This window comes from Trachemys scripta, chromosome 5 (assembly GCF_013100865.1).
Source record: "Trachemys scripta elegans isolate TJP31775 chromosome 5, CAS_Tse_1.0, whole genome shotgun sequence".
In the NCBI taxonomy this organism is placed as follows: Eukaryota; Metazoa; Chordata; order Testudines; family Emydidae; genus Trachemys; species Trachemys scripta.
The window spans coordinates 8225200-8240314 of record NC_048302.1 but is presented as its reverse complement, the minus strand read 5'-3'; positions in this window follow the sequence as shown (position 1 = coordinate 8240314).

Here is a 15115-nt window from a genome sequence, read left to right as displayed (position 1 = left end):
ACACAAGCAGACTGTCTAGCACAATTATGGTTGGGGTTAAAGGATAGGATGAGGAAGAGTGGTTAGTTGAATGGTACTACATTAAAAAGAAGGCCCAACCTCAACTTATCCTAAAATAGACAAATATCACCTAATGCTAGCCAAGGAGTGTATTCGTTTGCAATGAAAACTTGTGTCCAGAACTAGAAACCATTTTTCCCCTCTACGTACTGTAAATTGATGGAAATATGTACAGGAAATATGAAATATGAAAAGGAGCTGGCGAACACAGATGACTTGAGCGCCTCAAAATTGGAAGCCCCAGACAGAACAAGATTGCCTCATGGAAGTAATGAATGTAATTTGGGGAAATTAAGCCTAGGTGACATATGGTGGAAATTGTGAAATTTAAAATTTTTGGAGAGAGGGGTTCTGGGAAAAAAGCTGGGGTTCCTCTCTTTCCAGGAACACAAAGCGCCAGAGCCAGATTCCCAGAAGAACTCAATACCCAAGAAGTCACATTTAAGGCAAGTGACTCTGCACTAGCAGTCCCCAGTCAGAACCATGAAAGCTTCTGAGTCCTACTGAAAATCTGCAGGAAAGGTTTGTTGGATATCAGATTTGAAATCTGTCACTGGTTCAGGCCTGAATGTTGTAACTTGGGCCAGGGTAATTTGGGAGGGGGAAATTCCTCATTTGGGGAAAGAAAGCAGCATTTTTCTGACAGATTTATTTGTAAAAAATTGGCAGTTGCCCAGTGGTCTGCAGTGTTAGAAGCAGTCCCAGTTGAGATGGATTAGTGAGCAGATTTCAGGATAGATGGTTAAACTTGCAGGATAAACACAATTTATTAGATGGCTTTTGTCATAACTATAAAGGGAAGGGTAACAGCCCTCCTGTGTACAGTACTATAAAATCCCTCCTGGCCAGAGACTCCAAAATCCTTTTACCTGTAAAGGGTTAAGAAGCTCAGGTAACCTGGCTGACACCTCACCCAAAGGACCAATAAGGGGACAAGATACTTTCAAATCTTGGTGGGGGGAAGGCTTTTGTTTGTGCTCTTTGTTTTGGGGGACTAAGAGAGACCAGACATCAATCCATGCTCTCCAAATCTTCTGAACAAGTCTCTCATATTTCAAACTTGTAAGTAACAGCCAGGCAAGGCGTGTTAGGTTTATCTTTGTTTTCTCAACTTGTAAATGTTCCTTTTGCTGTCTGCTTGTTTGAAAGTATCCCTTTATAGTTATGACATCTGCAGCATTTGTATGGAGTGTGCATGTATGTATGCATTTGTATATACCACAACAAGGGTCTATAATAGGCAGAGGGGCGGGGGGATAGCTTGGTGGTTTGAGCATTGGCCTGCTAAACCCAGAGTTGTGAGTTAAATCCTTGAGGGGGCCATTTAAGGATCTGGGGCAAAAATCTGTCTGGGGTTGGTCCTGCTTTGAGCAGGGGGTTGGTCTAGATGACCTCCTGAGGTCCCTTCCAACTCTAATATATTCCATGATTAAATCTTGATGTTGCAACAAAAATGGGAATCACAGCAGAATGGCACAATATCCTTATCAAAGTGACATGGCATACATACATAATAACTTAAGTGACACCCTGTATCCCATGTTCACCCTTTTATACAATTATGATAAATTTTGTACAAAGTATGCCTTGTGAGGTATTATTTGAAAAATCATAATCTGCCAAATATCATTATCCTGTTGAACTATACACCCACAACCCAGTTTTTCAGTGACAGAGGCACATTCCAGCCAGGTGGTAAAGGGCCTTCATTGCTTAACTGGTCATTCTCCAGCAGGGGGAAAGGTGTAAATAAGAAATTTGCATTTCATCACAGGGACGGGTGAAACCTCACATCCACAAGAGACTGCTTGTCTCCTGCACCTCTGCTGTGGGTAATCCTCAAAGGAGGGAGAGGGGTATAAGAATGAGAAACATTGGTCTCCAACTCACCTCTCTATTCGTGACAGCAATGAATACCTGAAGAACACTGAAGCAAGAGGCAGGGTCGCAGGCTGAAAGGAAATCCAGCCTGTGAACTGTTACAGTTCATGGTGTGAGAGAGACATTTTGCGTTTAAGTTCACTTAGCTTGTTAAATTAGGTGTTGGCTTGTGTGTTAACTTTTTATTTTCTTTGTAACCAGTTCTGACTTTGATGCCTTATTATTGTAATCATTACAATCTATCTTTCTGTAGTTAATACACTTATTTTACTGTTTTATCTAAACCAGTGTCTTTGGATTGAAGGGTTTGGGAGGTTTCACTTGCGAGAACAAGGCTGGTGCATAGTCATTTTCCTTTGATGGAATGATGGACTTTCTATGAGCTTGTACTGTCCAGGAGGGAACTGAGCAGTACAAGATGCTCATTTCTGGGGAACAAGGATGGGACTAAGAATTTATGGGTGTTGTCCTGTATGTAATTAATGAATGGCTAGGTAGTAGCACTCAATTCTGTGTAGCTGGGATGTTACACGCTGGGGGCTGTGTGAACAGAACCAGGAGTGGTGGCTGTTTACCAGCAAAGCAGTGTAAAAGGCACCCCAGACTAGAGAATTAAGGGAACACAGCTGTTCAACCGTTCAGCTTGTACCCTGGGGAATGTCACACTCAGTCATTGCATGTGTGATAACCTCTGGCTCCATCCACATAAAAGATGTCTATCAGAGGACATTTCACTGACAGGCATGTCACGTGTTGCAGAATGTGTCAGGAAACTGTGTCAGGAAACTTGCATGCTGTTTTTCAGTGCATGGTTCCCTCACGTGTGGCCAGATCCTCAGGTGGTGTAAATCCATGTAAGTCAATGGAGCTATGCTGATTTACACCAGCTGGGGACAGAGTCATAGAGTCATAATTTAACGCCAGAAGGGACCACCAGATCATCTACCCTACCCGGTACATCACAGGCCATCAACACCACCCAGCACCTGCACACTTAACCCAACAATCAAAATTAGATCAAATTCTTACAGCCCATAGCAAACAAGGCTATTATGTGCCGCAGACAGAGGGTAGGAGGGACCAAGGTGCATGAGTCCCCAAGGCCCCTGCAATGGCAGGGAACAGAATGGCCATACTGGGTCAGACCAATGGTCCATCTAGCCCAGTTTCCTGTTTTTCAGAAGTAGCCAACGCCAACTGCTTCAGAGGGAATTAGCAGAATAGGGCAGTCATCGAGTGTCGTTCACACTCAGCTTCTGGCAATGAGAGGTCAGGGACACTCAGAGCATGGGCTACCATCCCTGACCATCTGGGTTAATAGCCATTGATGAACCTATCCTACATGAATTTATGTAATTCTTTTCTGAACCCACTTATACTTTTGTCCTTCACAACATCCCCTGGCAATGAATTCCAGAGGTTGACTGTGCATTGTGTGAAGAAGTACTTCCTTTTGTTTGTTTTAAACCTGCTGGTTATTAATTTCATTGGTGGATCCCTGGTTCTTGTGTCATGTGCAAGAGTAAATAACACTTCCTGATTCACTTTCTCCCAGCCATTCAATTGTATAGACCTCTTTCATATCCCCCCTAGTTATCTCTTTTCCAAACTGAAAAGTCCGCGTCTTTTTAATCTCTCCTCACATGGAAGCTGTTCCATACTCTTAATCTTTTTTGTTGCCTTTCTTTTTTGAGATATATTAGAATTAAGTGAGATACATCTAGATACTCCTGGCAAGTGACCCTCACCCGCACACTGCAGAAGAAGGTGAAAACCCCCAAGGTCCTTTGCAGTCTGACCCTGGGGGGAAATTCCTTCCTGACCCCACATACACAATCAGTTAGACCCTGAGCACATGAGCAAGAACCAGCCAGCCAAGCACCTGAGAGCCTTGGCACTCCCTGCCCAATGTCCTATCTCCAGCTGTGGCCGTCCCTGATGCTTCAGAGACAGGAGATTAAAAAACCCGCCCAGAATACACCGGAAGGGGTGAGGGGTGAATTTCTTCCTGACCCCTTACAGTCTCTGGCTTTAGGAACATATCACATAAACCAGAAGTGAGCCCAGGACTGTTGAGACCTGCCCCCCACCATGACAAGCAACTCTACCCTACAATCACATTCATACATTTGTCCAGCTCTCTCTTAAAACTAATTAAGTTCTTTGCCTCCACAACTCCTCTTGGGAGGCTGTTGTAGAACCTCACCCCTCTGACGGTTAGAAACCTTTTTCTAACTGCCAGCCGGAGTTTGTTCATGGCCAGTTGATATCTATTTGTTCTTGCGCCAACATTGTCCTTTAGCTTAAATAACTCTATGGGATCTGGCCCATTGACTTCAATGGACTCTGATTTACACGAGCTAGGGATCTGGTCCCTAATGTTCAATAAAGGTGTAATGATTTACTGTGCCCATTTGCCTCTGGTTGTGGTGTGAATAAATATAAATAAATAATAAAGTAATTTCCATCTGTCTCTGAGCATCTTCATGCTAAGAGCTTACTTTCTGGGTATCTCCGGGGAACATAGTTTGCTTTTCCTGTGGCTTCTACCCTGCAGTAGCTGGATAGCACCTTTCATAAACTGCCGTCCCAGTGTCATGGAGTCTGTGAAGGGAATGTCCATGATCCTGTCGATAAACTTGGTTGCTGAGCATGACACTGACAATACGCCTTATGACTATTCTGCATAGTAATTTCATGTCTGTGGAGGTTGTTGTGCATCAGACAAGGGGAGAAGGATCTTTTGTGCAAGGCATGACCCTGGTTTTGTAAGTAGAAACTCCAAGGCAATAGCATCGTTAGAGGAAGGCAAGAAATGCACCTTTTGGCCAAATCACACCCCGCACTTTAAAAAAAAAAAGAAAGCTAAAATTTTCAGGAATAAAATAACGCCAGCAGCTGTGGGTGGAAGGAAATCACCAACACACCAGCTATGAGGACATCATGCTTTCCTGAATTTAGCTCTCTGGTGCTTTCCTGGGGAAGATGGGCAAATTCTTAAAGCTATGTCTCCTTCCATGTTGCACTGAGACAAATCCACCAAGGAGACAATAGATAGATGGGTGTATATGGTTGGGGGAAGGAATGGAGGGATATTTAACTTATAATCTTTGGGGATTTTCTGAAATCACATTGATAACCCCCAGAAGGTTGCAAAACCCATCTGTTTGCACAGTGCCTGGCACAATGGCATCCTGGGGCTGCTAGACATGATCACAGTAAATAATGAAAATAAACAAGCAGAATTGGTGTTCTCTGAATAGGGAGACCATAGCCAATGGCAGATGCAATTACTGAGTCCAGCGCGGGCAGCAGAAAAAAAGCCAGTGTTGTCAGTGAGATATATGTGGCACTGATCCCAATGCCAGCTAAAAACCTCTGTGCAGGCTGGCCCTGGAGTTTCCTGGACGTGGGAGCAGCCATCCCCTGATGTGTCTCTTGCTTAGGCCTGTCCGGGGATAGGTGTCAGGAGAGATGACAGGGGGGAAAAGGACAATTACTGCATGAGTTAGGGAAGAGTTCCAAGATGGCAACCGTTGGCAGAGATGGATTCGGGGACATCCTGGCCCCATTGAAATAAATGGGGGGTTTTCATTTGTACTTCAGTGCGGTCAGAATTTCAGTTATAGACTCTGCCCCATTCTTCCAAAGACTGCTTGCTTCTTCCTGTTGGGGTTATGACCAGTGGTCCAAAGACAGACCCTGCCTGGGCAAAGCTGTGGTCTGGGAGTTACCCCTTGGGGTTCCCCGCCCCACACACTCTGAACTCTGGGGTACAGATGTGGGGACCTGCATGAAAGACCCCCTAAGCTTATATTCTACCAGCTTAGGTTAAAAACTTCCCCAAGGCACAAATTCCTTTCCTTGTCCTTGGATGGTATGCTGCCATCACCAAGTGATTTACACAAAAGTTCAGGGGAGGGTCACTTGGAATCCCTATCCCCCCAAATATCCCCCCCAAGCCCCTTCATCTCCTTTCCTGGGGAAGCTTGAGAATAATATACCAACCAATTGGTTAGCAGTGTGAGCACAGACCAAACCCTTTGTCTGTAGGACACTGAAAATCAATCAGGTTCTTAAAAGAAGAACTTTATTGATAAAGAAAAAGTAAAAGAATCACACCTGCAAAATCAGGATGGAAGGTAACTTTACAGGGTAAATAAAAAGATTTAAAACACAGAGGACTCCCCTCCGGCTCAGCTTCACAGTTACAAAACAGGAATGAAACGACCTCTTTAGCACAGGGAAAATTCACAAGCTAAAACAAAAGATGACCTAACGCATTTCCTTGCCTACTTACAATTTCTGTAATTTTAGATGGATCATTCCAGGTATATTTTCAGATGTTTTTCCTGCTTGGTCTCTCCCTCCATCTGGAGAGGGAACAAACAAAGAGAGCCACAAACAATTCCCCCGCCCCATATTTGAAAGTATCTTTTTTCCTCATTGGTCCTTCTGGTCAGGTGCCAGCTAGGTGATTTGAGCTACTTAACCCCTTACAGGTAAAGCGATTCTGTACAGCTGCCAAGGAGGGATTTGATACTACCCTTTTTTTAATATTTATGACACCCCCAATATGTGAACTAGGAATATCCCCAAATTAGTGACACAAATGCCTGCTCTCTTCAAGAGCAATAGCAGGACAACAGCCTACTCTTAGGCACAAATTGTTACTTTGATTTTACTGTGTGGCCCTTGGCCTTCAGCTTCAGGGGCATGATCTTTGTCTCTCTACAAAGCACCTAACCTAGTGCACTATGCAAATTATAAATCACTGTCGTAGGTATGCTTGAGCTGCAGTACAGCCCAATGGGTAGGATACTGGATTGGGACTCAGGAAGTCTTCGGTTCTGTGCCTGACTCTGTCACTGACCCACCGAGTGACCTCGGGGAAATCACTTCCCATCCCTGCTTCCCCTCTCACTTTGTGTGTCTCTGTCTATTTAGATTGTAAGTGTCAAGTTGTCCCACAGTGACTCAGGAGCATGGATAGCAACCTCAGGGCAGATGTTAAGAACCGTGGCACAAACCCCAACTTGACTGTCAGTCCTATACTGAGATGTCACAAACCAATTATCAGGTGTAAACTCCTCAGGCACTATAACAACCTTAACTTGGAGTCACAGATAGTTTCCTTGGATACTCTGATCTGTCTCACCACCCAGGCGAGCCTGCCTTTGTGATAGATGGTCCCTTACAACACAGTTCCCAGCAATATTCAGGTTACTGCCAGTCCCAAAGGTCTGGTCACTTATCCCAGGTCAGTTGCTCCTTAGCTCTCACACCGAAGACAACGCTTGTAGCCAATCCTATAGTAAACTATCTTAAGATTTCTTAATAGGAAAAGGAAATGAGAGTTATTTACAATGTTAAAGCAGATAAACATACATACACAAATGAGTTACAATCTCAAGTTTCAAAGGGTAACAGAAGCTTCTATAATAAGCAAGCTCTATATGTCCTTTAGGGCTAACCCAGCCTGAATAGCTAGGGATCTCTTGCTTATGCCTAGAAAACCCTGCTCTCCAGAGTCCAAGGAGTACAGAGGTATGGTTCCTTTTTGTGAGGGTTTTTTTATTCCCTTCCCCCCTTGTGCTTTGAGCTGCAACCTCAGCTGATGGGAGGAATCAGTTTGTATGACTCATCTCATGATAGGGAAGAGCAATCAACAAAGTCTGTTGTCCTCTCTGATGTTCCACAATAGTACATCTGGTGCTGATGGGGCGGGACATAACACCTTCTGTGGGCGACCAGCATCTCACACTAGTTAATGTCTCTCTCCTATCTGGTGAATTACACTATGACAGAGGTTTACAATGCAAACACTCAAATATTATCTTATAATATGGGATACAGCTGTTGTAAGTGAGATTAATGTGGGCAGCAATTTACAACCATACCATAAAGTCTAAACACTAAACACATTCTGATCATTCAAATACCCATAATAACAATACTAAGCACACAGGTGATCCAGACTGAGTTAGTATGTATATGTCAGTATTCACCTGAGACCTGGGGACCTTGGCATGCGCTGGCACCTGCTCTGCCAGCATCACAGTAAGATCTATCGCACGGGACTGTCTCAAACCGTGTTTCTACAGTGCTTAACACAATGGGGTTCTGATCTCAGTTGGGGCCTCTAGGAGGTATTATGATATAATGATGATATTATTATAGTGAAGTACTGATGTATATACTTCAATGCACAACCCTTCTTCATAAATACCAACATCAAGATATTCCAACAGATCAATATATACATAAAACCACATTCACTTAGATGCTTTCTTTAAAAACAAGGGAATTAGGCTCTGTTCCCTGCCTGGATGTGACACATGTTCCTGCTTATTTACTTCTTCATTCTACTATAAGAATATGAATGTGACCTGAGATGTTAAAAGGGCTTTAATGCTTTGCTGAATAGGAGCTTGTGATGGGGTGTATCAGGCCCTTTGCGGCCCTCAACTGGAGGCCACATGGTCCTACCACAGCCTCATCCAGAAAAGGAGCAGTGAAGGTGGGTCCTCCAGCCTTGCCTAGAAAGGCTGAAGGGAAGCAGCCAATCAGAGCTCAGCAGGCTCAGATAAAAGGAGCTGAAGGGCCTCAACTACTTAGTTGTTAGCTAGGGCCAGAAGGGTGAGGAAGGAGGGAAGTCTGTGAGACTCCCCAGGTAACGAGACCTGGGAGAGACCCTGCTCAAGCAGGGATCAGACAGAGAACCCGGAGATAAAGGTGAAGCGGAAGGGGCTATGTGGGAAGTGGCCCAGAGAATAGCAGTGGTAACTATTACAGGAAGCAGCGTGCGGCTGCTATTTGTAGGGTTCCTGGGTCAGGAGCCAGAAGAGTGGGTGGGCCAGGGTCATTTCCCCCCTGGCTACTGACAGGGTGGCCTAAGCCTTGAGAAAGGGATAACGCTTGTTTAGAGATCCAAGTGAAGGGCAAACTTAAACAGCCTCCATGGAGGAAGCCCGGGGGGCACTGCTCCATACCAGGATGGGGGTGGATTTAAAGCTATCCCAGAAGGAGCTGAGGACTGAGCCCAGAGACAGGACTGCAGACATGTCCAAGGGCACAGGGACAGGCCCTGTTAGACCTTTTAGAAGGGGTTGGTTTGTTCATGCTTTTGACTGTATGACTTAGCTGGAAGGCTGAGCCCCTGACGACCTACCTGATGGGGGCACCAAGAGCAGAGAGAGTGCAGCTGTGCACCTGGCTGACAGGAGGCGCTCATGAGAGGTGAGTGGCCCCTGTCACAGGTCCTAAATATGGATGTAGGAGCCTAACATATGAGATTTCACTGGAGATACTGCATGGATGAGCTTGGCCCTGAGCCATTTCTTTTTGTATGTCCCCCATTGCACACAGAATGCTTGGGGAGAGTCGGGTGCCAGGAAGTGTTAGGTGAAGGAACACAAGTACCTGGGAAGAATCTCACTCCAGCACACCCTTGGCCTGTCTAGTGTGCTGGCCTGCCTCTTACTGTGCCCAGTGCCTGCCGCTTAAGAGGAGTGTATAAAACCATTCTTAAGAAGAAGCTGAACCACAGTGCCACGGAATAAACATCTTCCTGATTTCACCTCATGCCTTGAAGCAGGTTTCCTGAGAGCATCTCTAATATCCCTCTCCTGGGCCAAATTATCCTTTAATGTCAGTGGATTGATGGGAACTGGCCTGCTGTTCTTAGCCAATGATGCAAATGGCTAACTCTTCTTTTTTTGTTTAAACATTACAAAGTTATTTGTCCCACAGTGGGCTGCTATTTCTGTGTTATAGAAAAATCCATTTTAAACCTACTAACGTCTTCATTTCATCAAGTGCCCTCACCAATTTTTGGGCATGCTTTGTTTTCAGTGTGCTTGCCACCGTTCACTAATTAAACCTAGTGGGCAGGTGAGTAAGTTCTCATCACCATTTTATAGGTGGGGAGACAAGACGGGAAGTTTATTAGAGCTGACGGTCTATTGACCGCTATAGTTAAAGCAGCCTAAACGTTTAGCGTATAAACCCATGTCCTTAGTCACTTCTATCTGTGGAGCTGAATCTTTCCAGGACTGGCCTCTGTCCCTGTGTGACTCTGGAAAATTTCAATCTAAAATGGTTCAATTACTCAGATATGTAGGCTTCCTTTTCACTTACCCTAAAGTCCCTCTGGCCCTGGATATTATTAGCCTTTAACTATACACGCAGCAGGTGAAACTGACAATGTGGGAGTGGCCCACTCCTGCCAGTGCCTTGCCTACACCAGGGCAGTTGGTGGATGTAAAATCCCCCATAAGGGTCACCATAAGTGCCACCCTGACAGCACAGCCCTTCCTGGTGCTGAGGAGACATACCCTCCCTTTCTTGTAGAGGTGTCTTGCTTCCTGTCAGATTTTGCTTCCCTTTCTCTTCTCTCTCAGGAGGTGAGATCCCGCCAGGCCTGATTAGAATTGGTCAAAGTTTTCAGTGGAAAATGCCAACTTGTCAGAACCAAAACCTTCCCCAGGAGTGTGTCTTGGACAAACTTGCTCGGCTTCCTTCCAGCACACCTGGCTGGCTGCTGGGATTCCAAGGCAGAAATTGAGCTTTGACCAGGCCTAGTTCTGATACTGCCGTGTAGTTGCGCAAGGAGTGCGGAGTCCCCTGTGGTTACACCAGAGGCCAGTGGTTTTTGGCTAGAGACTCTGACTCTCGCCAGTTCCCTGGCACACCTGTAGCTTATCTTGGTAGTGAGCCAGAGTTAGTTTAATCTAATAGCTTTCTCTCCTGGCTCCTACTAGAGCTGGGGTGGGCAAAGTTTGTGGCCCGAGGGCCACATCTGGGTGGGGAAATTGCACGCAGGGCCATGAATGGAGGGCTGGGACAGGGGGTTGGGGTGTAGGAGGGGGTGCGGTGTGCAGGAAGGCGCTCAGGGCAAGGGGTTGGGGCAGAGAAGGGGTGCAGGGTGTATGAGAGGGCTCAGGGAAGGGGGATGGGGTGCAGAAGGGGGTGTGAAGGCGGCAGGGGGCTCAGGACAGGTGCAGGGAGGAGTCCAGGAAGGGGGCTCAGGGCAGGGGGTTGGGGTGCAGGCAGGGTGTGGCAGGAGGCTCGGGCAGGGGGTTGGGGTGCAGGGGTGTGTGGCAGGGGATTCAGGGCAGGGACTTGGGGTGCGGGCTGTAAGAGGAGTTCGGGGTGCAGGCTCTGAGCCGGCGCCACTTATCTGGAGTGGCTCTGGGGTGGCAGCAGCATGCAGCAGGGCTCAGGCAGGCTGCCTGCCTCCCCTGGCCCCACACTGCTCCCAGAAGCGGCTGGCACCATGTCCCTGGGGGAGCAGAGGGCTCTGCACGGTGCTCTCACCTGCAGGCACTCCCCTCCCCCCCCAAGCTCCCATTGGCCGCGGTGCCCCATTCCCGGCCAATGGGAGCTGTGGGGAGCGGTGCCTGGAGGTGCAGGCAGAGCATGAAGCCCTGTGCTCCCCCAGGGGCCGCAGGGACTTGGTGCTGGCTGCTTCTGGGAGTAGTTTGCCCACCCCTGTACTAGAGGCCTCTGCATTTCCTGGCAGGAAGTTGAGACTTTGGCTCTCTTCCCTGGCCCAGCCCTTCTGCATAGTGTGTGCATGCCAGTGACAGCTGGCTTGTGAAAGGAGGATGGGGCCAATGGTTAGCGCGCTAGTCTGTGACCTCAGAGACCCTGCCTACTTCTGTGGCCTTGGGCAGATCACTTAGTCTCTCGGAGGCACTTCCTTCCCTCACAGGGGTGTGGTGAGGTAGTGGTGATATGTATAAGCACCTGCAATAGAGGGATGGAACTGGCCACAAAATGGGGAGGTAGACAGGGGAATTCTTGTGAAAAGTTGCAAGTTGGTTTCTATTTTGAAACCATCTTTTGTCAGAATGTGTTTTTTTTTTTTTTTTAAACATAAAATCTCAAATAATTGTTGGGTTTTTTTTTCTGCCACTGAAAGCAACAAAGCAAACAATGCCCAGCCCAGAGGTTTTTTTTCGCTTTGACTTTGCTACCTTGACTCTTCCAAATGTACCTAGGAATTAAACTAACGTTTGCCAAGATTCTTTGTCTTTTCCAAAGCTGAACAATCTTGGCAATATTAGAGTAGCAAGGAGGCAGGGGAGAAAAATGATGAGAAAAATTTCTATTCCTTTCAGTGGCTTAAAAAATAAAATAGGGAGGGCAGGGGGGACAACAGCCAACACTCAAAACACAGGCTTTATTTCAGTGACAAACTAGAATCTGTTTGAAAGATTTTTTGAAAAAGCCACGTTTCATTATTCAAATTAGAAATATTGACCAGATATTCTAGGCAGGGAGAGAGGCAGAGACGCAAAGGGGGGAATTTGGAGGGCTTTCAGATCTTAAGGAAGGAGGAACAGGCTGAAGCTACAGTGGAGTGAAAGGGGGAGCTGCTCAGGGGTGGGGGAGAAGCTACTTCATAGCTGCCACATAAAAACAAGAAGCTGGTTTTCCAATTCCTGCTGTCTGCAAATATATGCACATTTAGATATCTAAGTGCACTTATGCAGATTTGATCAAGGCTATTTAAAAGCCTAGTATAGGCACATCTGTATGTGTTTTAGCAGTAATAACCCAAAGTGACATGTTCAGTCAGAAACAAGCTTTGCTTCCAAGCGTAGCAAGACCAGTGGAGCTGGCTGGAAATATTTTGACAATGTTTTTCATTGTCAAAACCTCTTGCTGGAGGGGGTTGGTTTTGACTAGGGTGACCAGTCATCCTGTTTTTAAAGGGACAGTCCTGTATTTAGGCCCTCCTGCAGATGTCCTGACTTTTTCTTAAAAATGGGCAAATTGTTCCATATTTTGTCTTCCCCGCCCCCCTCTCGCTGTCCTCCCCCTGCTTTGCCTCTTCACCCCCCCTCCCCCCAGCCCCACTGCTCCTCCATATTCCCCCCCACCCCGGCAGCACGCATCCTGCTCTCAGCGCTGTGCGGAGAACCAGCCCCTGGTCAGAGTGCTCAGTGCACCACAGCCAGGCCGGCAGCTCCTTCCTTCCCCCACTGCCTCTGGCTGGGCTGGTGCCCCAGGAAAGCCCAAGACCCTCTGGCCAGGAGGAGCCGAGCCCTGCGTGTGCCAAAGCCCCGCACAGCACTGGCACGGGGAAGCTTCTCCGCCCCCAAGTAACGCTCTGGAGTGTCGTGGGGGGGACAGCGATTTCCAACCTGGTCATGCCCCAAACCTGCAGGCTCCACAGCAGCCCCTGGGCAGAGGCTTAGCAACCTCTTCACCCCCCACCCTGGGTCCTGCCCTCAGGGACTGTGCGGCTGCTCCATCCCCTAAGCACCCTCCCCTGCTGAGCCACCTCTCTGGCCGGTTCGCTGAAGCCCAATTTCTCCCCCTCTTTTCTCCCTCTTCCTCCCCCCCCCCGAACTGCCATTTAACTGAACCATCAGCACAGCTGCAGTTGTGGGTGTGATTCCCAGGGAAGCATCATGACCGAGCTCCTTGGGCACAGAGGTTGTTAGACTGGAAGCTTTGGGGATTTCTGAGCGAGGAAACTGTTTGCTGTGTTCCGGGAAGCAGGATTGTGTCTCTTTTGTAAATAAGATTACACCAACAATATACCTGATTAGTCATTGATTGTTCATAACAGCAACAACAACCCCGAAGACCTCCAATAATGGCTAACTGCTCAGACCAATTTGATCCTTACCTTTCTTGGAGCAGTGAAGTAGATGCCAATGATTCCTTAAATGTCAACGTGAAGTGAGTTAGCACCCTCCGAGATGAAGGGGCAGGTTGCACCTCTTGGAAGAACTGCTGTTTGTCTCTCTGCAAACTCAAGCAGACATCAGTGCACCAGTTGAATTCTGTTCATGATTTTACAGCCGTAAGGACTACAGACTTGATCCTTTTTAAATGGAGAGCCGAAGTGATAGAGAACGATTCCTATGCCTGTTAGAACTCCCCAGGTGCTCCTGCCGGGTGCCACATGTTGGAAATGCTGGGAGATACGAGGCACGTGCTTTTGTTGAGTCGGGATCGCAGAGCCAGGCAAGTGAGCGAGAGTGCAATTTTACAACGTTCAAAGCGCTCTGGCCACCGTCCAGCAGAGCACTTTTCCCATGCTTGACTTCAGTGGCACCACTCGTGCTTAAAGTTAAGCACGTGCTTAGTCGGGGGCAAAATGCTCAGCACCTTGCAGGATATGAAGGAGTCAGACTGGATGGAGTGGCAGGTTGGGAAGGAGACCACCATCTTTGGTGTGGGTGTCTGGAGAGCTCTGAGGGCATCAGCCAAGTAGAGCCCATGGGTGAGAGGAAGGGGAATGGATACCAGCACAGTAATAGTTGGAGCATGCTCCGGCAACGGCTGTATTATGGGGGGTTTGGGTAGTAGCTGAACATACACTCAGAACTTTGCAGACAGAATATTTTCATGTTATCAGTGTTCAAAACCAGCACTGAAATATCCTGGGAAGAGACCCATCGACTTCTCTGCTACATGGCAGAGGCCTGATTCAGGGAAGCATTTAAGCAAGTGCTTAATGCCAATTGAGGCCAAGAAGACCAAAGCCCATGTTGAAGCACTTCTCTGAATGGGAAGTGGTGCAGCGGTGAATGATTTCCTGGCAAATACACTCAGCGCTGGCTTGCTCAGCAAAGAATGAGGAAATAGAGATAGTAGGATGTATGTGATAAAAATGAGGCAGGACATTATTGCTTAAGAATCTAGCACTTTACAGACATACACAGCAAGGTAACTTCCCTGCCTGTCTCCCCACACCCCTCCCAGGGGTGATATATAGGTCATCCCACCCTGGGACATCATGTGAGAAGGGGTCCCTGGATGATTAACTTAAAACCAGGAATAATGGTGCCCTAGCTAATGGCTTGAAAGCAACATGTACATTTCCCCAGATGCTTTGAAATTGTTATGGGAAAACATGTCGAGGTATTGTTTGCACAAAGTACGCTTTCATCACCTTACTATCAGCAAGTCACTGAGTGGGGTCATCCTAGGTCTTGTCTAAACACAGAAGTTCCATGGCTTTAGCTTTAGCATATAGTTAAAGCAGTACAGCTCTCAGTGGCGGCTCCAGGCACCAGCGCTCCAAGTGCCCGCCTGGGGCAGCAAGCTGCAGGGGGCGCCCTGCCGGTCCCTGCGAGGGTGGCAGTCAGGCAGCCTTCGGCAGAATGCCTGTGGGAGGTCCGCAGATTCGGCGGCAATTCGGCAGCGGGAC